General features: G+C 43.3%; 1 protein-coding gene across 12 annotated transcripts in view; it reads right to left on the bottom strand.

The window, feature by feature from the left end:
* Positions 1–2,421: 2,421 nt before the first annotated feature.
* The window catches only part of LOC103707037 (pentatricopeptide repeat-containing protein At2g13600-like), a 29,281-nt gene continuing 8,906 nt past the window's right edge, over positions 2,422–22,796 (bottom strand). For 2 of the 12 annotated variants that reach the window (XM_008791363.6, XM_017842771.5), the window contains exons 2-5: positions 16,956–17,280; positions 16,723–16,779; positions 9,825–9,890; positions 2,422–3,135 (exon numbers count right to left, since the gene is read on the bottom strand). The gene's annotated coding sequence lies outside the window, so the exon portion shown is untranslated. Of the gene's footprint in view, positions 3,712–9,824; positions 9,945–16,722; positions 16,780–16,955; positions 17,281–22,796 lie in introns of all 12 variants that reach the window. The other 10 variants (XM_039124686.3, XM_026804625.4, XM_008791364.6 and 7 more) reach the window with 10 other exon arrangements.

Genomic DNA, 22,796 nt, shown 5'->3' with positions numbered 1-22,796 from the left:
TCACTCTTGATCGATGGTTCCGGCCGGGGCTCTTATTATCATTTGGATGGATTATTTCTTAGAGAACGAAATGATTTGAAGTTTGCAAAGAGAATGAACAGCTTGAAGCCTGGTTTAATTTCTTGCTTTCTATGTTGGTCCAAATTAGTTTGCACTGCGTAATTCATTTTTGTTTGATGAACTAGGTTCACTATGGTGGTACATGTGATATAAAAAAATGTATAATATCTCGAAGATTTATGCCATATTATCACAATTATATGCATATATGTAATTGTAGCAGATTGCCATGCAATAATGTTGATTAGAGAAATTTCCTTGCAAAAATATAGGAAGAAAAAGAAGCTCTAATTTTTTTGAGATTTCCCTTTGGTCAGAGGTACTCATGATACATTAATTGTGAGCCTCTTTCTTCTTTGTTTTTTTTTTTTTGAAAAGCTGAACTCCAGGAGGGTGGAAGCATGGTATGATCGTTGATAGGAACTGCGAGAAGATGGTATTAAGAAGTGATTGGAAAGCTGAAAGCATCCACATCCATGAAAGATTCGATGGTTTCAGAAAACGAACAAAGTGACAGCTCTGTTACCAATTTTTCTTGACTTAGTTGGCAACAATGTTCGTTCCCAACTTATACTTTTGCACGGAGCACACACTGCTATGATAGGGACGAAGCACAAGCAAACACTGAATTTGTTTGCATTCGCCTCATGTCGCTACTGCCGCCGATCTGTAAATGAGCAGGCGATAGCAATGGCATGAGCAAAGAGCAAGCAGTGAACAACACGACTCCGCATGCCCGCACGTTTGTCAAAGAGCAAAAAATGTGATGTTAACTCGCATTAATTATTTACTTGGATATTCTAGTAAGATGATGACGATGTCATTCATGTTGGAAGAAGAACATTTGCACCTCTTGGGACCAAAAGTTTATTCGAGTTAAAGTATTTAGCATTGATGACATGCTTATGAGAAAGACTTTGAGAGAGAGAAAAAGAGAGAGTCTGCAAGCACTAGGAAAGCAATCAACAGTTGAGTCCCAAGATCAGGTACAACTCATCGCTCATCGCTCAGCTCAAATGTTAGACTTTTTGACCTGGCCAACGTTTGGGCACGTTGATGATTTGTGAAGACCCGTGCAGGTGTATGATTTTGAATACTTATACATGATCAAAAAACTCAAATAATATCTTCCGGCTAGCCTTTTTAGATGAGGTCTTAAATTGTTACATGATTCTTACCAAGCTTGTTGTGTGATCTCTTTAATGTATTGAGCAAGAATGGAGTCTGGCGAGCTGCTGTAGATTTTGATTCAAGCAGAAGGGAAAAGGCAAGCAACAGGGGCTCCGTGGACCCGAAAAATATATATTTGAAAAGAAAACAAATCTCAAAAATATTTCTTAGTTGTTTCTAATTATTTTTTGTTAAAAATGTAAAATTAGTTATAGAAAATGATATAAAAAATAAAATCAACAAACATGTACTATATCAAATGTCTTACTTATATTGTCTAACAAGTTTCATCTCTGGTCTTTCACTACTAGTACTGGCGGTAGCAGTGGCCAGTGTCATGGTCTTAGAACCTAATGGTAAACTCAAACCCAATGCCAATTTGACTGGAGTTTGGGTTAGGTTAGACATTGCCGCAGCCCCAACCCACTTATACCTTTTATATAATCTAAAGAAAAGTTTGTGATTCTAAGGGTTCAGTTGGCAATGTCTTGTTTTTAGAATTTAAAGCAAATACTATGGCTTAGGATTCTACAAAATCATACACATTTTAAATTTATTATTGATTGTTGGAAAGGAAACAAGTACCATGGTGGATTAGGTTCCTCGTAAATTCGTCAATTTCAGCATGTTTCCTATAGCCTTCACAAGAAGGTTGCCAGCAGAAAATTAGAATCCCAAAATTGCATCAATTAGTAGGATTATAGTCATTCACCAAATATCCCTTTGTCTTTAAAAGTCTTGTGCATTGCATGCGTAATAATCTTATTTCCTCTTGAATGACTCTTGCATTATATGTATCTAGTAAACATTTTTATAAAAAAATGATTATTGAAGACATAAAATTTAAAAAAGTTTATCAGGAAAAAGCAGAATTTAGTGGGACAGTGAAAACAGGAGTTTTACATCCAGAGATCTATAGGGAAAATACAGATCTATCTTGCTAACCTTCCTACCTTTCCAACATAAGAGAGATTTGTGAATTAAAACTTCTCCATGTTAAGAATTCATTTTTTAAAAAACAAAAAAGTTGATCAGGAAGTTTTAGTATCGTCAGATTTTATCCTAATGCTTCTGGAGTACCATAGATACAAATTATCAGCAGATCAAATCTTGTCTCTCTTGTAGAAAAAAGTGTATTCATAAATAACTCTAGAGATAATTTAGTGTTAAATGCCTTCCAAATCATTGATCTTCAACTACCACATCCCTACTTATAAGCAACTACATACCTTGCCATCTTTAACAGTATCAACAACAATTGCCAACTATAAAAGCAAAGCAGCCCTGTCACAGTAACGTTTTTTTTACTTCAGAAGTTATAGTAATGTTCTAAAGCAACAATTTATCCTCTACAATGGCTTACAAAAAGAGGAAGGATATTCAAAAATTACATGAACAAAAAGTAACAAAAAAATGAAGAAAGAATTAAGCGGATGAAGAATACGAAACAAAAAACAATTTTGTTAACGAAAGGGAAGAAGTTAAATAACTTTTCTTCCTAAATTTTCTTGTCCTGATGTTGAACCATGAATAAACAGTATGCTGAAACAAGTGAAAAGTGATTGGGGTCACCCCATGAATAAAAAAAGAAAGAAGTCCAAATAACATAACCAGTGCCTTTTTTCTCTTTCCCTTTTTTGGAGACATCCATATCTTTCCTTTCCCCAATATACAAGACAGAAATAAGCATTCATATAAATGAATACATACATTTGTCCCCAGAGTTTGACCCAGGTAATTCTCAGACAGAGAGAGAGAGAGAGAGAGAGAGAGAGAGAGAGATTTCGCATATGGCTTGTTATACTTCTCATATGCTCCAAAAATAATAAAAGAGTTATGAATTTCATCCCTACCTCAACAAGCTTATTGTGCATGGTCCGCCCATGCAGAATCATGATGACAAACCTGTTGCATGGCAACTTGGACAATTATATCAAAGATAAATTTATCATACTGACAACATAAAATCATACATCAACACTTACCCTTCCTTGTCAACACAAAATTGTACAACATAAGGAATGATTAAAGATACGCTCACCATCTTATTAGAAAGGAAAACATTTTAAGGAATAACAAATCAAAACAGCATAACCAAGGCCAAAAGAGAGTTCCATGCCTTTGTCTTTCCAATACAGGCAAAAGAAAATACATGATTACATGCTACAAATACCAAGTGATAACGTAACTAAATTCTTTTTTTCATAGAAGGATCCGTAGGCAATGAGCTACCTGAAAGGTCGCCCTCCCCAGATAACCCTGACCCCCCAAAACCCTTGTGAAGATGGGAGGTTATGGCTTCCAACCTGCAGAAGCGTTTCCAAGAGTTTGGCCTAGGAAGTTCCAATTGAGAGAGAGAGAGAGAGATTTCACATCCATCTTCTTAGACTCCTTTTGCTCCAAAATGAATAAAAAATGACCCTTAACTAATTATTGCATTTGCCGCCCATGATCATTATGTGCACCACCATGATAAGCAAGCTGTATTCATAGAGCTTGCATAACTATAATGAACATATAATTTGACCACACAATAAAAATCATAAATCAGGGCAACCATCCTTTTTTAACATGCCAAAGGGTCCTTCACACTTAATCATCAAACAAGAAAAAAAAAAGAATGCATTTCACATCGAGCAGCTTAACCTCCTCATTGTACACATTCATCAAGAGCACCCCATTCTTCACCTTTTGCATTTTCTGTGCTTGGAACCACTCAAGAATTTTTCTTTTCTTTTATTTTTTTTACACAGCACAGTGCATGAGAGAAAGAATACGTTAACATAGAGGGGAAAATTAGGTTAGTATTTATTCTCAAATTAGAAATGATAGATGAAGGATGTTAGTTATGGTTGCTAAGAAGAGTACATGTAAAGTACATATTAAGGGACGGAAAGAGAAAGAGATGTGGGAAAGAGAGGGGCAGTTACTAAGAACATGAGGGGATTAGGAAAAAGAGAGAAAGAGAGCGATTAGACTAGTTTTTAAGATGTCAAAAAGGGAATAACAAAAGTGGTTAGCTTTTCTGCTTCCACTTCTTCCCTTCTCTATTCTTTATTTCTCTTTTCTTCTCCTCTTACTCCTCTTCTCCTCTACTCAATTTGTTTAATACATCTTTTCTAATACTTCTGCGAAATATGTGGGAGAGAGGATAAGTGGTTGTGATGAAAAAAATAAAAAGGTCTGCATGCATAGGCATGCATGCAAGAGAGTAGATCGCTGTAATCACTCTATTGTATTAAAACAAAGATTATTTAAGAGATTAGAGTATGATTTTTTTTCTCTTTCTACTGGAGTTGAATCTATTGAAATTAGTTACAGAGATAGGAGTGAGCTCATGTTCTTTTGAAAACTCTCAATCCAAGAGCTCCTGATAAACACTTCTAAGATATTCATCTGTGCACATTTGATAGAATTGCAAAGTAATCACAGAGATAGGCATTAGGAATTTGATGAGATGAAAAGTAAAAAAAAAAAAGAAAATTGAATGATGAGACGAGGATGGATTTCTAAAAAAATTTCACCTAATCTAATGATGTGAGATCACCTAATGAGTTCACTGAATGTCTGACAAACAATGGATGCTTAAGAGCTCCCAACTTCTCATAGTATATTGGTATAGATATTTCACAAAGCAACAGGCCATTTTTTTCTGACTTTTAATGCACTTTTCTGCCCTTTTTTTAATGAACTTCCTAAGTCACTAAGCAATCCGCCTAGGTGCCTCAGTAGTGCTTAGGCAGCTACCCCTAAATGCCTTAACAACCTTGGAACTGCTATCCTTCTCACAACTCCCTGTTCTTCGAGACTGCTTAACTTTTTTTTTTTTTGAGAAACAGGAGGGGTTTTACCAGCCCCCACCTCAGTGTGTGCAGGATTTGAGCCCACGTCATTAATACCCAACCTAGTGACTTTATAAATCAAGCAAGTCAGCACCTAGCATTGCTAATATTGCTAAAACCTAGAGGGTTGATTTTCAGTCCTTTTCCCAATGTGGAGCTCACATGGATGTAACTACTTATGGTTCATCTGATGCATTTCTTATTCCTTTTCTCATGCTCTCATATATTATACAGTTTTGCACGTAGTTTATAAGATTGAAATACATAAATACCGCTTGCATAACCTTTGATTGACTTTTGGTTGCTTCATGGGTGGCCAATAAACACCTATATGCAGCTACTACAACCATAAATTTGTGCAACAATGATGCTACACTAATTGCAATGGGGAGCATGCTTGGTATGGTTCATCCACAAGGATCTGGATCGCCATAGGTATGGTTGCCATGGGTACAGATATGGATATTTAATTATCAGATTAGTACCTGAATATCTAGTTTTGCTTGTAATCATATTTAATTTAATATAGTACTCCTGAATTTTTAAAAGAAATAATTGACTATATTAGCATGGTATTAACTTAATCTACCTTTCATTTAGTGATATCTTTTGATTAATGCTCATAAAGTTCAACCATCTGACTTATATCCATATTTATATCCAAATTTTCCATATCTGATTTATATTCATATCTATTTAAAGCAAATATGAATATGAATTTTTGTATCCGACTAATATTTATACCTGTATTTGTTTTTATCAAATAAAGATCTATGGATATACTGGTAATGAACATTGGATAAGTATCCAACATGTTTTTAGCTCTAATTAGTAGTCTAATAAATTAAATAAATGATTGGACTAGGCAGGACATATCTTATTTTTTTAATTTCATGAACCCTCAATCAAATTCATTAATTGAGAGGTCACATCTAGATAGACGGTGTTGGAAAGATGGATGGTACAATAACTCGGCTAGCTAATTTCTATTTTCAAGAACTGACAAGTGTCCTAAGACAAGGTGACAGGAGCCCCCCCGCCCTCTCTCTCTCTCTCTCTCTCTCTCTCTCTCTCTCTCTCTCTCTCTCTCTTATTTCCTTGTTCTCAGTACTCCCTATTTCCTTTTTCAGTTTCTTCCCTTATTGCACAATTTGAAAAAAGAAATAAAAGTAGAGATCTCAAAGAGGTTTTGGGTGTAGGCAGAGGCAGCCGGAGCTCCTCCTCTCCTCCCCTATAGAACCTAAAATCTCAAGGTATCAGCAACATTCCCACCGTAAAACCCTAAACTCTTGTAGGTGATATCGCCACTACCTTCTTCTTCTCTTTCCCCCTTCATTTGATGGAAATCTTGATCCCAGGCTCCATCAAGAATGCATTAATGACAGAAATTTTCATCCAGCACTGTTGCCACATGGCATTCTTGCCTTTGTAAGCCGTTTGGAAGACTCTAGGGTTCTCGACCTAGGGTCTTTTGGCTAATCTGAAGGGTTTCTTGAGAGGTTTCGTCTTCCAACAGTGAGATTTCACGGCCAAAGCTTTGATCATTATATCATCTCTCTACTTCATTCTTTCAACCTCCTTTTCCTTTTCTTTCATTCTCTGTCTTTGTTTTTGAAATTTCTTTTTAACGAAAAAAGGTTTTTTATTTGTTTACAATACTTGGACTAGAGATAACAATGAGGATTTTGAACGGGATAGTGATGATGAAGTTGTGGATGAGGGCACAAGTCACAACTCTCGACTGCCTTCTGGCCCATGTGAGCTGCCGATTCCTACTCATGAAGCCATGACAGGTCCATCCAACAAGGTAATTAGCTATTTTTCCTACGGAAAAAGAAAAAAAAAGTTGAGGCCTTCATTGTCCAATATCTTATCTATCTTGGTAGGTGAGTGGTGCCCAGATGAACCTAGATATAGGTTTATTATGGTAGGCCAAAAGCTTTCTAAGAGGACTAACACAACCAAATGTTTGCCAGTATAGTAAAATTAAGATAAAATTTAGTTTTAGGCATTGATTTTTGATGTTTAGTGATTAGGGAACCAAAATTTGATAGTGAAAATAGTGTTGAAAGTATCTCAGCTGGTATACAATTAATAAGCAAGTGAATGCCAAATACCATGTGAAAATGCACCATGTTTGCCAATATTTAGTAGGCTTGAATTATGGATCCAACCTTTTAGTTAAGAGCTTAGATCAAGTCAGGTTAGTAATAATATGTTAACGGGGTCTTAAAAGGTTCAAAGTTCAAATGGCTTCAATGAGTTTTGAACGCTTCGAGTTGTAAATATGTTGTCCCAATTCAGTTATTCGATGGCTCAGAATAGGTTAGATACATCATGACTCTAAATTGAACCAGCTAAGTCGGGTCAACCCATTTATGACCCGAACGCATTTATGCCCAACTAGAGCTTGCTTATCCCAGGTTTGTTGCAGGTTGGTTGGAGGATTGAATAATAATTGCTACCCCTTATAAATGCAATGCTTTTGTGGATTGCATTTTTATGCTTAGGTCTAGCCCTTTCATTATGCTTCGGTCTAGCCCTTTCATTATGCTTCGGTCTAGCATATACTATGGTCAAACATTTTATTTTGAAGAACATATTCTGTACACATGTCAAGATATTTGTCATTGGATTCAGCCTTTTTAAGGTGGAGGCAACAAATCTAAGCTTAGGATTCCATATTAATCTGACGGAAAAAACCTATTCTTATCCAGTTATGCAAAAGTAGCCCCTTAATCCTTCATTCCAACACCTTCAATTAAATAACATTTCTAAATATTCCATCAATCATAATCAGGGATAATAGATTTGCACCAAAATGGCATTCGGATTTAACCTAGGAATAACAAAACCTTACATGGATACCGAAGGATAGAGATAGCTATTCCACCTTTTCCTATCTTGTAACCAATTGTGGCCTAGGGGTGGCAAAAACTGAATGAGGATTAAATTTGTATCATAATAGGACAATATACGTTTTTCTAGCCTAGATTTGAATCAAACTTGGATTCCAAATCACACTAGTAAAAGTAGAATGAACTTGGTTTTATATTGGTAAACCTAGAAGAGATTCAGTTTGATTGAAGGTTGGCCCTTCAATTGAAGAAAAGGAGACTCAGTTCTACCTCTCCTTTATCACCTCTTTAATCACACTAAGAGAAAATTCTCACATACCACCAAAACCATCCCTAATATCAAAGCATGAAAACCATTAAGGTTTCTTTGCATATATAACCTTGTAAAAATGTCTTTCGTGTGTTTATACTACAATATTAAGCCAAGTATTAGACAAAATAGGAAGAAAGAGAAAAGTTCTTCCTTTCTCTATGAAAAGATAAAAAAAGAAGAAAAATCTTGCTGTCCGACCATGTTTCTCAAGGGGTTACATTATTCTTCCATTCTTGTATGTCTCCCTGATTTCCATACCCCTACTTTTTCTCCCTATTTCTCCAACCTATATAATCAATCCCCCCAGATGAGATTCTCATCTCTAAATTTCCTCCTAATCGTGTCCCAACCCTTTTGCAATCTCCACCCAAATTAAGAAAATAACAAGAGAGAGGAATCTCCTCACAATGTAAAGCAAATGATACCTATATAAAACAATGACAAGGAATCCACTTAATATGCGCACAATCATTTTTCACGCTCCAACTTCTTTCTAGGTAAATTGAAGGCCAACCTCCTGGCCTTCGAGCCTTAAGGAGGCTTTTCCAAATTCTAGACCTATAATGCTTCTTGTGGTTGTTTTTTTTAGTACAGCCATTTCCCTTATCCTTGCCTCACCTTTGATGACCACAACTGCAGGATGTCTTAAGATTAGTTACATTGGCAGGAGAATCATAATTAGCATCTTGGATGCACTAGTCAAATATGACCTCTTGAATGAATATCCTTGGTATTTTTGGGGATTATATTTGTTAAATACCAGCCCCCATCATCATTAAAATATCACCCTTATCCTCATTCCTAAAACATGGCATTTTACTAGGTAAGGTGCAAAAATAGTGGACTTCTCATTATCCACTAGCAAACTATCCACAAATCCGAAAACCTAAAAGATGCACATCCACTATCCATAACAAGAATTATGAATACAGTACCTTCAGCTTGCTAATGTTATGTAACATATGCTAAATATAGTTGTACTTTGTGTTAGTGTAATAGGTTGAGCAAAGTAATGGTTTAAAAAATGGCATTTCGGAAAATTATTAGCATGTCATGGAGTCGCCATAGTCCAACTTTCATGCAGTCAAAATAATAAATTTTATAGTAAATCAATCGGTCTCCTAGTTGGAAACCCACTATTCAAATCCAACATGTATACTTTTGGAAATGGGATGTGTGTTTGTGTACATCTGGAGACTTGTCCTTCACATGATGAATATCAGTGATGCAAAGTGTCAAATTTTGAAGCTTGTCCCCTAAATCATGATTCAACATGTCACATACATCACAGGGTTGTTTTTAAGTTCCATGTTCTGTAAATCATGAATGAGTAGTAATTGAATCTAATTTAACAACACCATTGAATTTAATCAACACAGATACCAATTCCCCTAATGCTTGCAAAAACCTATAACATGAATAGAGAACATTGGTATTAATAGAAAACGCTCACAGATATATATATATATATATATATATATATATATATATATATATATATATATATATATATATATATATATATATATATATCAAATTCCCAACAGACATCAGAAATGGGGAAAAAGGTGTACATTATACCTGAGGATCAACAATTTTGGTCCCTTTCCAACACTATCTTCTACCCAATAAATTTTCCTCCAAATACTGTAGGATAGAAAAGATGAAAAATCTGACTTAAAATGGCAAGTTTCAAAGGATCTGCAAATAAAGGAATAGAAGTAGCTCTAGATCAATGTCAATGAAATTATTGTGGGTAGCAAGTCTGTGGTTACCTTGTATCACTGCAGCATTCAATTCTAGCATGTCAGAAGGGAAATTACAAATATGATGCAGCAGAATTTGGAACTTTTCCCAGAAAAAGCAAGTACATCAAAGTTGAAGCAAGGTTTAAGTTGATGCCCTTTATGTTATGCAGGTGAGTTGGCAGACCAAAGGAAAAGAATTATGGATCTAAATGGGGCCACCAAAAAAGTGCATAAAAACAAGACGTGTTTAGTTTGGACATCACATAAATAAATGCCAAAATTCAGATATGAGTTATTTGCCACTTGGTAAATCTCAAACCTATCAGGCTTCTAGTTAGGCTCATAATTTTCTGTAACAATGCCAGAAGAGAACATTCTTTCCTTCTGAAATTTAAATGCTCTACATATCACATACAACACTATGATACAAGTACACAACAAAGAAACAAAGGAGGAAGGTAATTTTTTTTAATCCACTAAATTGATTATCTTCTGTTTCTTGGGCACTAGCTAGCTAATACTTCAAATTAATGGTGGTATTGTGAACATCATCTAGGCAAGAAATTATTTGGTTCCAGATTGTTTGAAAACCTGAACGTGGCATCGCTTGTTGCAATCAAAGTAATGAGTTTTACCAAGGTTCGCCGAACCGGTACCGGAACCCATACCAGTCGGTGGGCGAGCCGATACGGTACAGTACCGTACGGACACAGTACGCTTGGGCTTGCCGATTCCAAACCGGCATGCCCATTTTTTTAAAAAAAGTTTTTAAAGTTTGATTATTCAGTAATCAATTTTTTTCAACTTTTTCAATGATTTCAAGTATAATTTGATGTTTCTATGATCCTAGTATAACCTAAATGATGCATGTTGTTATTTTCAAGTGATACAAAATATGAAATAATTAGTGTGATATTATATGCTACGAGAAACAACATGAAATATCCTAAAATCAATTAGTGAGGAAATCAATTAGATTTCCGCCGTTTCTATTCTCTTGTCTTCTTTCTCAGTCGCAACAGAGCCTTCCAGGTGGTGCTCGGAGCGATTCCCGACGATTCCTCCCGTAGGTTTCCTTCTTGCGTTAGCTAGGGGGTCCCTCTTTTTCTTCCTTTTTTTTTGCTTTTTTCCGTCTCCTTCCTCTTTTGGTCGTTTTTCTTTCTTCTAAAATGGGTCTTGGTCCGGGCGAGGCTGGATCTAGTTTGTCGGGGGAGGAGCTGGAATTGGTCCGTACCCGGTTCTTTTTCCGGCCTGGGTTTCATCTCGAAACTGCGGGGCGGGAGGACAGGGTGACGCGGCCGCCCCCAGGTCTGATCGGAATCCATCTCGAGACGCTCTGGGCCGGTTTGCGGTTCCCCCTTCATGAGTTCGTGAACAGCTTGCTGGTGGAGTACCAACTCGTCCCAGCATAGCTCGCTCTGAATTCATGGAGGACCATCGTCGGATTCTTGTCCCTTTGCCTTGCGCACGGGATTCCGGCTTCGGTGAGCGTTTTTCGTCGTGGTTTCTTATTAAAGACAAATCCGGCGGATGGAGAGTGGCTATATTTCGCCTGTCGGGGTGGTATGTCACTCTTTCGAGGTGCCTCTTCCTCTATTCATGAGTGGAAGGGAAAATTTTTCTTTCTTGCGTCCGAGGCGCCATGGGGATTCGACCCAAGATGGGGGCACCCCCGGTTGAAGGCCCTTAACAGGCTCTCCGAGCCCTCGGCGAGCGATCAGAGGGTCCTCAACGCTCTGCGGCGATTCCTCCCTTCCTCTAGCGCCAACTGTTGCTGGAAACATGACCCGGGTGCGACCGGTCCGCTGGGAAGGAGGAGCTCCGGCGAGAACTGGCGGGCGGCGATCCGTCGGCGGGCGGCGTCCTCCGGAAGGTCTGCAAAAAAGCCGTTGGCCGGGGTTTCCGGCACCGGCCCTCCGATGTTTAAGTCAGAGGGGGCTCCTATGTGGAGGAGGGGAGAGGAGGAAGATATATTTTACCGGGTTTCAAAGTCCAACCCCCTCTAGGAAGGAGGGGTCCCCCTTTTTATAGGGAGGGTTGGATTACCTGTGATGTGATGGGGCGAGGTTGCCGTACGACTTAGCACATTGCTTGAGTTGGTGCGCGATCAGGTGAATTAATATCTTGATGTCGGAGGTGAGGCTGGGATCAGAGAGTTGTCACGGCTGACCGAACGCTGCCGAGCTGATTTGCCGTGGAGGACTGAAGATCCATAGATAATAGGAGCTACGCGCATTAATTGTTGAGTGAGTCGGAGATATGCATTAATTGTTGAGTGAGTCGGAGATATGCATTAATTGTTGAGTGAGTCGGGGGTTTGCAGAGACCACGCGCATTAAACGCTGGAGGCGGTGGCAGGGTATGGCCCCTGACCGGACTTCAGAAGGATGCAACCGCGGTAGGTGGGCGGCGAGGTCGGACTTCCGAGGTCAAGAGCCCTGAAGCTAGACGCCTGGTGGGGCGCCAGCTCGGGCGTCCGGGGTCAGGCGATTCCGAGGCCGTGGGCCGTTGGTGCGCTCGTGTGCTTAGGGGGCGACATTCATTCCCCCAACACTTACTATTAAGATATTTTTTACTTTAGAAAATACATCTGATTTATTTAATACATCGTACTAATTTTTCATATTATTTTATTTATTTATATATTTTTAATAATTTTTAAATTAAAAATTATGTTCACATACCATACAGTCAAAAAATATTTTTTACTTCAGAAATACTTCTGAAATATATATTACATACTACTAAATTTTCATAATTTTGGGTGTTAATTATATATTTTTAATTACTTTTTAAATTAAAAAATTATTTTTAATTATAAATAATTTAAAAAATTAATTTGAGCTCAGATCCATAAAATCCTACCATGGATGCTACATATATTCTTCTAGGCCCATGAGTATGCATCAAAGACTACTTATTTTTTTATTTTTTAAAAATTTAGGCCTAGGCTACAATGCGTATGATCGCATCAAATATTGAATAAATGGACACCAAATTTAGCTGGAGAGTAGCTTGCATACCTCTAAATACGCTTTAATTTTATATTTTTTAAAATTTTATTTTATTTTTTTATTTTTTAATCTAAAAATATATTTTTAATTTTTAAAAATTATGTAAACATATATATGAAAATTAAAAAAATTTATGTAATTGTGTAGATCATCTATAAATCTACAACATATCATAAAATTAAGCCCAAATCAAAACTTTTGGCATGATCTTTTTTTATTTTGCAAATTTCAAGATATTTTTTGGTATAAAAAAAGAGAGAAAATGAGATAAGAGAGAGGAAGCATACCTTATTTAAAGTTGGGTCCTCTTTCAATTGGTGCTGAATCAGCGTATTTTTCTAAGTTTCCTAGGCCTTCCCAACTTACCTTCAAAACAAAAGGAAGAGAGAGGGGAGGGGACCGATTCAAAATAGGTCCAACTCGGTGCTAACCGGACGGTTCGTGCTGGTTCTGCACAAAACTAGCCGGTTTGGACCGAGTCCGTGCGGTTCGCGGCCGGTTCTGACCCATTCCAGCCGATTTCTATCAGTTCGGAGCCAGTTCCGATCGGTTCAGAGCCAGTTCTAAAAAAATAGGTGAACCGACCCGGTCCCCTACCGGGCCGGCTCGATACGGGCCAAACTGGGTGGTTCGGCCCGGTTCGACAAATCTTAAGTTTTACTATGTACTATAAGAAAGCTTTTGGGTTGTGCAAAGCTTGCTTTTCGAATTTATTTGAGGATACGTGGGGAAGGGAGGGGGGTAGTGTGTCCAATGAGATGGATGGAGTTGCTCAGGATTTATGCCCCTGAGGAATTGTTAGCATCAACAACTGGAGGCCAGAGCTTATATATAGACTTAGATGTTCCAGAAGAACCCTTGTAAAGTGTCAACTAACTGATCATTGGAAGAACAGAGTGGTAGTGCTTGCATGTACCCCAAAAAAGGTAAAAACCAGCATTCTACTTTCAGCTAGATGATTGCTAGGTAATAAAGTATTATTAGCACAAATGAGCATTTTATCATTTTACAAGAGCTAGTGAAATTGATCGGCCAGATTTAATTGTGGGGGTATAACCATTAAGAAAAAAAATCACAAGAATACATGTGCGTGCGCGCGAAAAATGACAAGAATACATGTGCGCGCGCGCGCGCATGCATGTGCAATATTGAGGTAAATACACAAATAGGCATTTTACAGGGATATATGTGCAAAAAACGTCCACTATGATACTGTTGATATTGGGTGAAGTTGGTTTTCTAGCATCACTGACAGTATCATCATCTTAGCAATCCAAACAATCCAAGCAATGGTGATCACCACCAATACTCATCGACAATAGCAACATTTATAATGACAAGATAGGATTGGTAATATCATATAGCTGAAGTATTATTAACATAAGACTAACTTTTGCTAGTCACGGGGTGTTAGCATTATTTGGCTTTTTGATATATAAATGTATGCACTATGCCATGTTTAACAAGAAACTAACTAGGATGATGAACAATGTCTGAGTCTTTAACCTCTTGGTAGCTAATTGACACTTACATGATGCAGCAATAGGGGATACTCCCCACACAATGTGAACCAGGGTATGCTGAATCATCAAGAACTGGAACCAAATCAGCCAGGAACCGAGACAATTCGGGCAATCAAAATAATTCAGCTCAATATAAATTAAACCCCCCTGACCATGTTTGGATCTCACCTCCTCTCTTCTTTGAACCCGAGCTAATGCCGACGTTAAACAGATGCCTATGCAGTTGCCCTCAATCGATGCCGACACTAGAACTGTCGCCCTCAATCGATGTCGATGCCAATGCCCTTTCCCTCCAAGCAGTCAAACTGATATATCTCTCTCTCCCTCCCTCTCCTTCTCCCTCTCCCTCTTTCTTCCCTTCATCTTCTCTCTCTCTCCCTCCGGTCCTCCTTCTAGTGCTAGGATTGGAGTTTCTCTCACTCTCCGCTTCTCTTCTCCCAATACTTCATCTTCAATATACCTCGGCTTAGTACAACACATACCAGTAATGTACCAAACAATTAGATAGCTAGTACAACCCTTCGTACTGGTTCGTAGAATCTTGACGTGAATAATCATCTTCCACACTCTCCCTCATTATTTGAATCAACTGAAGGTCTCCGTATGAGCTTACATGCCTTTCCTAGATCTACAAGGCTTGTTATGGTTATTGTTTAGGACTACATCTTTCCCTTTCCCTTACCTCTAGCTTTGATATCCCTTATTGTAGGAAGCTTCACAATTAGTGGCACTGTCCTGCAAATCATAATTAGCATCTTGTGTATACTACTCAAGCATGACCTCCTGAATGAATGTTCCTTGGCTTCAATATAATTATGTCTATGCAACACTAGCACCACCATTAGTAACCCCATTATCGTTATAATACTCACCATTATCATCACCATTATATTGGAACGTGGCATACCATTGTATACTAGTGTAAATGTAGTGGAGTCACCATTATGCACTAGAAGATTATCTGCAAAATCCTACAAAAAAAAGTGCCCACTGTAAAGAACATGATTTCATAATTCCATGACCATGAAATACTAATTCTGCTATATACATGCCAAGGTTTGGAACAATGCTTTATCCCATTATAATAGCTTCCCACCAAAACCGTTATTGACCCTTACAATGGTCATAATGCTAACTTTTGACATTTTAAACATTAACAGCTGTTATAACTTATAACGGTGTTATAACAGGAAATAAAGGAAGATGATGGAAAAATAATGTTGTTACTTTCCCCATCAATATTAGTTAAAGAAGTTTATAGTCTTTTTTGGACCATAAAAAAAATTTCGAGGGAATTTTGAGGCAAAAAGTCAAAATAACAGCCATTATATATGTTATAACATCCTGTTATAATGGAAAAATAACGGGAAATAATGGAAATCACAGCCATTATTTATCCCAATAACATAATGGCGAGAAGCCGAAACCGCTATAGCGGTCATTATAATGGTTATAACACCATTAGTTAGAACCATGGTATGTGCCTAGTAACAACAGCTTATGTTAGTGTTCTAGGTTGAGAAAAGTAAAAGTTAGAACCATTGGCTTCCTGGAAAATCACTACATATGTTGGAATTCATGTAGTCCATCAATAGTGTAACCAAAATAATAAACTCTAAGTAAATCAATGGGCCTCCCAGGTGGAAATCCAGCATTCAAGCCTATTTTTTTCCTTTTGGGATCCTATATAAAACACAAACATCAAACATTTATTACCTAGCTAGACGCCGGCACACATAATTGAAAATCTGTGCAGATTGCCATTTGCTTAAGTGTTCTATAAGCGTAACATTTTTACATAATTACACCATAGTTTCTACACAATGTATATCCGGTGCCAAGGTGATGAAACTCTTTGATGTGCATAAGCAAACCCTCTATGGCAGGCAGCAGAGAATGTCGATTACTATCTGTAGTCAGAAATCTATGTCCACCACATAAAAAATGCTAGCATTGCAAAGTGGCAAATTTTGAAATTTGTCAGTCCCTTAACAAAGATATCATGACTTAACATGGCTACATGCATCGCAGGCAGAAGTTTCCTATTTAATATATTAAACTGTGAGTAACAATAACAACTGAAGCTGCATTGGCATCATCATTGAATTGTATAGCAAACACCTATAAAGGTATAGCTAATTAGATCCTCAAGCCTCAAGGACATTAATAATGGAGAAATGGGCGCAGATAATACCTGAGGTTGAACAATTATCATTCACCTCCAGCATTATATATTCTATTCCGATCTTTCCTGCATATATTGTAGTGCAGAAAAGATGAGAATAATGCAACAAATCACAACTAAACAAAGAAGGTGCAAATAACTTGCATCCAAAGGTAATAAAGGTACAAAATATTGTTTCAACAAAATGATTAAGACAGGTAACACCAGTAATCAGTAATATAAATAGATGGATGATATTGTACCAGTTACCAGATGCAGCTGTAAGTCCACAATCTTATATACCAGACAAAGTGTTTTCATTGTTCTTACAGGTCCATCAGATACAAATCAGTAAGGCTCCCAGCAAAACAGAATACAGCCAATTGAGCATTCAATCTAGGCACATAGGGCCTTACTGAAGAATATTTCCAAATGGTCGCATAGTGTCAAGTAAGCTCCAATTTCACTATTACTGCAAGTGCACAGCAAAGGTAAGCGAAGAAGACAAATGCTGAATCTAGGCATACAGGAATACTTAAAAAGATAGATCCACTGTGAACTGGAGCTGGCTATTGCATCATCTTAGTCCTGGGAAAACACAAGCAGCTTAAAGGCATTAGATTTCCTTATAAGTAGTTTTTAAGCATGATGTAAGCATGCAGTATCAAAGGATCTTCTATGTTTGATAACAATCCACATTGCAATTTGTTACGGAGGAACTTAGCCACCATGCCCCACGTGACCGGCACGCGCGCCCGGGAAGACTACGGCTGCCCCTTGATCTAGCAATCCGACCTCGGGTCGGATATCTTCGGCTCCGCAGCCCGACCCCGAGTCGGCTGCCCCTTGATCCAGCAATCCGACCCCGAGTCGGCAATCTCTGACAACAACAGACTGTTCCCCTGAGGCACGCCGCGGCCCCCTGCTCCACTACTCCCTGCAACGGCCGTATCCGACGCTGTTTTCCGATCCCCTGTAACAGCCGTACAAAGCGGAACTCCACTACGCCCTGCCATAGCCGTACCCAGCGCTGCCCCACGACGCCCTGTAACAGCCATGTCAGTGGCAACCCCATCGCGCCACACGATGACCAATCCCCAAAAGAACCCCCCAGCCTGGTATATATGCGGCTGGGGGGGAAGGAGGAGGGTAAGCAAGATTTTCCAGAGTATCATCTTACCTGCTACCTCTCCTTCTCCTTCGATCTTCCCTAACTTGATCGTCGGAGGGCCCCCACTACCCCGGTGGTGGTGCGAGGCTTGCTTGCAGGTTTCCCGGCGGAAGGTGGAGCGCAACCGAAGCAATTCCAAGGGAACCCCGTTCACACCGCTGTGCCAATCGTTCTCGGTTTGAACCCCCAGCAACAGTTGGCGCTAGAGGAAGGGCCCGGATCTCAGAGCGATCGTAATGGCACGGCGAGGTGGTCGTGGAGCTTCCAATGCTTCCGGTCGCGGGGCCTCTCACGCCTCTGGCCGGAAGGCCGCTGCATCTCCAACACACTCTCAGCAACACTCCACCTCCCCACCGCCCGTTCAGACGGTCGAAGCCGCCCAGTTCGACCAACTAACCCAGCAGGTTCGCACCCTCGCGGAGGCGGTGCAGAATCTGCAGGGTGCGATTTCCCGGGCGCCGCAGCGGGCTCAGGAGCCGCCGCGGCCTGAACATTCGCCTGTCCTCCTCAACCCGCGCTCCTTCCTCTCCCATGGGGATGAGCGCCGGCGCGAGGAGGATTCTCGAGCACGCTCCATTCTGCCGGGACCTTCCCACCGGAGCCGCGCGGGGTCCGAGAGGCGGGCCCGGGCGCGTTCCCAGACCCCCCAATCCTCGAGGAACCCGCGCTCCAGTCGGTCCCCCTCTCGCCGCTCCTTGTCTCCCACCCACCGGTCGCGCTCCCTGGACCGGCGGGTGGACGATCTCCACCGACAACTCCAGGTCCTGAAGGGCCATTCCAAAGATCCCTTCGCCGACTTAGAGATCTCCTCCTAGCCGGCGCTTGCCTCGAGGATCCTGCGGACCCCGAATCCGCCGGGTTCAAAATGCCGGCGATCGAGCCCTATGACGGGGCGGCGGACCCGCGGGATCACGTCGAGAGTTTCAGGACCCTTATGCTCCTTCACGGAGCATCAGATCCCCTTCTCTGCAAGGCTTTCCCGGCAACCCTCCGTGGCCCGGCGAGGGCATGGTTCGCCGGGCTGGAGGCTGACTCAATCCGGTCCTTCGACCAGTTCACTCGCCTCTTCGTCACTCATTTCGCCATCAGTAGCCGGCGGCGACTGGTCTCCGACTCCCTCTTTGATGTCCGGCAAAACGAGGGAGAAAGCCTGCGGGATTATCTTACCCGCTTCAACAGGGCTACGCTGGAGGTCCGGAGCCTGAGTCAGGAGGTAGCTCTTTCAGCCCTGAAGCGTGGCTTCCGGAAGGGCAGACTCACCTTCTCCCTGGACAAACGCCTGCCGCGGAGCTTCCCAGAGCTGTTGTCCCGGGCGAACCAGTAAGCCCACCGGAGCAAGGAGGCCGCCGAGATCCCTCCAAAGCTTGGGAAGAAAAGGCGGAAAGAGGCACGCCAGAGGAGGAGCCCGACGCCCCAGCGTCGGCGCAGAAGCCCGTCGCCGGCGAAGAACCACGGCGCCCCACGCCCTCGTTCTCCGCCCCGACGTTTCAACCGGTACACCCCTCTCCTGACTCCCCGGGCCAAGATCCTTATGGAGATCAAGGGGCGGGAGGACCTCCCGGCCCCGAGACAGATGCGGAAGATCCCTGGGAAGAGGCCCTCCCGGGCGTACTGTGAGTACCACCGAGACCACGGCCACGACACGGAAGACTGCTTCCAGCTTCGGGACGAGATCGAGGCTCTCATCCGCCGGGGGCGTCTAGGTCGATATGTGAGCGACCGACGTCCCCCCGCAGACCCGCGTCCGGCCGACCCGGCTCCTCCGGAGCCTCGGGAGCAGAATCGACTCGTTGCGGGCGTGATCCACACTATCACTGGGGGCTGCCCCCGACCCGTGAGAAACGCAGGGGGCTCGACGAAGGCGTCGGGGGCGGCCGTCGCAAAGAGGCAGAGGGTCGGCAACGTAATCACTTTTTGTGATGAGGATGTAAAGGGGGTTCAGACCCCCCACGATGACGCCATGGTAATCTCCCTCACCATGGCAAACTATGATGTAAGGCGTGTTCTTGTGGATAGTGGAAGCTCAGCTGATATCTTGTTTTACGAGGCCTTCCAAAAGCTGGGCTTGTCCAGACAATTGTTGCACAAAATGTCCACCCCCCTCGTAGGATTCACCGGTGACGCTGTCCCGGTGGAAGGTGTCGTTGAGCTGCCTGTGACTGCGGGCGTCGCACCCGCAGAAGCCACGGTGCGACTCGGGTTCTTGGTCGTCCGTGTTCCCTCGGCTTACAACGCTATCCTCGGACGACCCGGGCTGAACGCCCTTCGTGCGGTGGTCTCCACGTACCACTTGCTCATGCGGTTCCCCACGACGGTCGGGATCGGGGAGGTCCGAGGTGACCAACCGACCGCACGGCAATGTTTCTTAGCGACCCTCAAAGGGAAGAAGCCCGCAGAAGCCCTAAGCGTCGAGTCCCTTGATGCTAGAGACGAGGTGGCCTTGCGGCAGGGGGAGCCGGCCGAGGGTGTGGTCGAAGTTCCCCTCGAGGAAGGCCGCCGGGACCGGGCGGTCCGGGTCGGCGCCAATCTCGACCCGGGAGCTCGGGCCCGGTTGGTGGAATTCCTCCGAGCCAATGCCGATGTATTTGCCTGGTCGGCGGCCGATGTACCTGGGATCGACCCGGAGGTCATCTCTCACGCCCTCAACGTCGACCCGACCCACCGGCCAGTGAAGCAGAAGAAGAGACACTGTGCCCCGGATCGGATCCGGGTGATCGACCAGGAGGTAGACAAACTCTTGGAGGCAGGATTCATAAGGGAGGTGAGTTACCCCGAGTGGCTGGCAAATGTCGTACTTGTCCGGAAGGCGAGCGGGAAGTGGAGGATGTGCGTCGACTATACCGACCTGAACAGGGCGTGCCCCAAGGATAGCTTTCCGCTTCCGCGGATAGACCAACTGGTCGACGCGACTTCCGGACATCAGCTGCTGTCTTTCATGGACGCCTTCTCCGGTTACAACCAGATAATGATGGCCCCACAGGACGAGGAGAAAACTGCCTTTATAACAGACCGGGGGCTGTACTGCTACAAGGTAATGCCCTTCGGTCTGAAGAATGCTGGCGCCACTTACCAGCGCCTCGTCAACAAAATCTTCAAAGAGCAAATCGGCCGGAATATGGAGGTGTACGTGGACGATATGCTGGTGAAGAGCCGCCCGGCAGACCAGCACATCGTGGATCTGGAGGAGACTTTCACCACCTTGCGGAAGTTTCGCATGAAGCTGAACCCAGCGAAGTGCGCCTTTGGCGCTTCGGCCGGGAGGTTCCTCGGTTTCATTGTCAACCAGCGGGGTATCGAAGCCAACCCGGACAAAATCAAGGCCATCCAAGGTATGTCCCCTCCGACCAAAGTGAAGGAGGTTCAGGAGCTCGCTGGAAGGGTCGCCGCGCTCGGACGATTTGTGGCAAAATCGGCCGAACGCTGCCAACCATTCTTCAAGGTGTTAAAACGCCCGAAAGACTTCCTCTGGACGGCCGAATGTCAAGCAGCATTCGACCAGCTCAAGGAATACCTGGCGTCTCCTCCCCTGCTGTCCAAGCCGCAAGAAGGGGAGATGCTCTACCTCTATCTGGCGGTCTCCCCAACCGCGGTCAGTGCGGTGCTGGTTCGGGAAGAGGCAAAGCTCCAGAAGCCCGTGTACTACATCAGCCGGGTCCTACGGGATGCCGAGGCGCGGTATACGAAGGCTGAAAAGATCGCCTTCGCGCTGCTGACCGCGACCAGGAGGCTCCGCCCCTATTTCCAGGCCCATTCTGTCACCCTCTTAACTGATCAACCACTACGACAGATCCTCAGCAACCCCGAGAATGCGGGACGGCTGGTGAAGTGGGCAATAGAACTCGGTGAGTTCGACATCCGCTACCAGCCTCGGCCCGCCATCAAGGCCCAGGTACTCGCGGACTTCCTCGCTGAGTGCATGGTGCAGGTGGCAGAACCTAGACCGCCGGAAACGCCCAGCCTCGACCTCCCGACCTGGACGCTTCACATCGATGGGTCGTCGAACCCCGAGGGTGGAGGGGCCGGGCTGGTCCTTACCAGTCCTGATGGAGTGATAGCCGAGTATGCCTCGAGGTTTGGATTTCCAGTGACCAACAACGAGGCGGAGTACGAGGCCCTAGTCGCGGGACTCAAACTCGCCGGGGAGCTCGGCATCCGGCGTTTGAAGGTCTTCACCGACTCCCAGCTGGTGGTCGGGCAGGTCCGTGGGGAGTTCGAGGCCCGGAGCCCGACCATGCAGAACTACGTCCGGAAGGTGCAAGCACTCATTCCCGACCTCGGCAGCGTCGACCTCCAGCAGGTCCCCAGAAGCGAAAATGCCAGGGCCGACAGGTTGTCCCGCTTGGTGGGCGCAGAGGCGCGCAACCTGTCGAGGGCAATCTACCTGGAGACCCTGGATGCCCCGAGCATCGGCGAGGCTGGGGCGGTGATGGCGATTGATCCGGAGCCGTCTTGGATGGACCCGCTCGTCGCCTACCTCGCCGAAGGGATCCTCCCTGAAGACGAAGATCAAGCTCGGCGACTTGTCAGGAAGTCCGCCCACTACGTACTCTGTGAAGGGAGGCTGTATCGGACCTCGTTCACCGCCCCCCTCTTAAGGTGCCTCCGCCCCTTGGAGGCGGCCTACGTCCTCGGCGAAGTCCACGAGGGCGTCTGCGGATCGCACTCGGGGGCTAGGTCCTTGGCGCACAAGATCATGAGGCAAGGCTATTATTGGCCTACCTTGTTGGAGGACTCAAAGGATCACGTACGGAAATGCGACGCCTGCCAGCGCCACGCCAACGTCCAGAGAGTCCCTTCTGTCCCCTTGGCACCAATCACCGCACCCTGGCCCTTCTCACAGTGGGGAATGGATATCCTCGGACCGTTTCCCGTCGCTTCCGCCCAGCGGAAATTCTTGATTGTTGCAATCGACTACTTCACCAAGTGGGTGGAG

The sequence above is a fragment of the Phoenix dactylifera genome, chromosome 8, assembly GCF_051530095.1.
Source record: "Phoenix dactylifera cultivar Ajwa chromosome 8, Ajwa_hap1_PhDact_Kaust_v1.1, whole genome shotgun sequence".
Classification (NCBI taxonomy): Eukaryota; Viridiplantae; Streptophyta; class Magnoliopsida; order Arecales; family Arecaceae; genus Phoenix; species Phoenix dactylifera.
Note: the sequence above shows the minus strand (reverse complement) of the source record. Positions and strands in the feature narration are given on the sequence as shown.